This window comes from Cynocephalus volans, chromosome 1 (genome assembly GCF_027409185.1).
Source record: "Cynocephalus volans isolate mCynVol1 chromosome 1, mCynVol1.pri, whole genome shotgun sequence".
NCBI classification, from domain to species: Eukaryota; Metazoa; Chordata; class Mammalia; order Dermoptera; family Cynocephalidae; genus Cynocephalus; species Cynocephalus volans.
The window spans coordinates 430,237-432,391 of record NC_084460.1 but is presented as its reverse complement, the minus strand read 5'-3'; positions in this window follow the sequence as shown (position 1 = coordinate 432,391).

Sequence of the window (2,155 nt, the reverse complement as noted above, 5' to 3'; positions counted from 1 at the left end):
TCGCCTCTTAAAGGGCCCGAAACACCGGCCGGGAAATCCCACCGCACAGGCCCCGCCCCCCCACGGACAGCCCATAATAACCTTCACCAACTCCAACCCCCCCTCCACTATCGCCACCCTCCTCCCTAGGTCTCCCGGGCAACCCCCGCCCCCTCGTCGCTCGGCAACCATTGGCCACGCCCCCTCCGAGCGCGCGCGCGCGTCACCCGGGCAACCGCCCACCTCCTGGCCATCCCATAATACACGCGGACACCCCCACACACACATACTCCGCGCCCCCAACACACGTACACCCCATGCACATATTTGTCAGGGGGCTGCTGACATCTCATGGTACTGCAGACCTTTTGCAACTAACCCTCTCCCCTCCTCAGATATCCCGTAATAGCCATCCCTTGCCAACTTCTTCACTCTTGGCCCTAATGCTAACATCCCATAATAATCCGTCACCCCTCCCTCTCCGTGGCCATCCCATAATAAGCATCCCTCCCAGCACTTCAGCCTCATATCCCATAATACTCAGCCCCATCCCCCACAGACATCCCATAATAACCCCTTCATCCACCCCCAGTTTGATATCCCATAATAGTCAGAAGCTCACCCCGCCACACACACTACCACGGACACTCGGCCTCCTCCCACACACATCCCGTAATAATCAGTCTCCCATTTTCTGTACTTGCATCCCATAATAACCAGCCCCCGGGAGCTGCCCTCGTCCCCGCAGGCTAGGGTCTAGATGTTCGCAGCCTTCACACACTCTTCTAGCTCCACAGCCCATAATAACCACTCCTCCCTATCCAAGAGATATCCCATAATGATCAGCAACCCTGTTGCCCCACAGATGGACATCTAGTATACTTTCCCCTAACCCTGGAAAGATATCCCATAATAATTTTACTGCCCCACCCATACCCTGACAGCCCATAATAATTGCAAGGAGCCAGTGGTCAACCAGACATACGATAGTGCTCCCCACACAACCAGTGCCACATCCCATAATGCTAGTCTCTACTCCAGCACCCCTACACCCTTCCAGTGAGGCATACCTCCGCCATCTCCAGACGCTCAGTCTGTTCTAACACCCACAGCAGGGAGGGCAAGGCACGGCTGCTACCCACACTGCCCTGTCCCTGCCGCCACCTGCACACACCTTAATCCCTTTCTGGGCCAAAGCAGTATCCTGGCATAAAGCCTCTTGATGTCTAGGACCCCAGATTTCTTCATCCCATCATTTCCAGACAGTTATGAGCTGAGAGCCAACCTAGGGTCTCACCCAATCCCACCAAAATCCAGGTATTTTCCAGATGCTTACCTCCAGCTCTCAAATTTTGAGTAAGACCAACACTTGACCAGATGAAACTTTTTCGTGAAGTTTAATTTTCCCCAAAAGAATCTCATAATAATTACAAATTCCCATCCAAAGAATATTTCTCAACATTCCAGCACTCCTCTCGCCACCACACCCCCGTCCCCCATCAGGGACCATTCATCAGCACCCCCAGGCCACTGCCATGGACGGACATCCCATCGTGATGTGAACTGAGGATCCCGCTATGTACACACCAAGAGCTGAGACCTGCTCTCCTTTTACTCACCACTGCCCAGGTTCATTCAGCACATGTGACAGAGTACCTAGCAAGGCACAGAGCTGGGCACCACAGAGAATGCAAAGAAGACCACGAGTGCCTCCCTTCAAGAGGAATGAACAACCAAACAAACTGTGATGCCAGATAGAATGTCTGGTGTCAAGGGAGAACTACTGAGCACTATTTCCCAATTTCCTGTTACAGAGAATAATGCAAATCCCAACTGGTCTCAGGAGAGATCATATACCAGTAGAGTCCTTGGTGGTCCTCCCAGAGGCTGGAAGGTATTTCCAAAGGATTTATGGGTATAGATGGTTGGTCAAGATAATCTCCTATCTGTTCCCTACTACTAAGGGATTTTGATTGGAAAGCAGTATTCATCCAGTGTTCCTAACACTGAAATCCTATATCACCATTGTTCTTCCTTCATGAGAGACTCATCAACATGCCGGAATTGTTACCCTCATTCTTGAACACCACATCCTGCTTACCTCAGTGTCCCACATTTTTCAGTCACTTTCCCATCTTATATTCTGAAGTCTCCAATTGCCCCCATCTTCATCTTG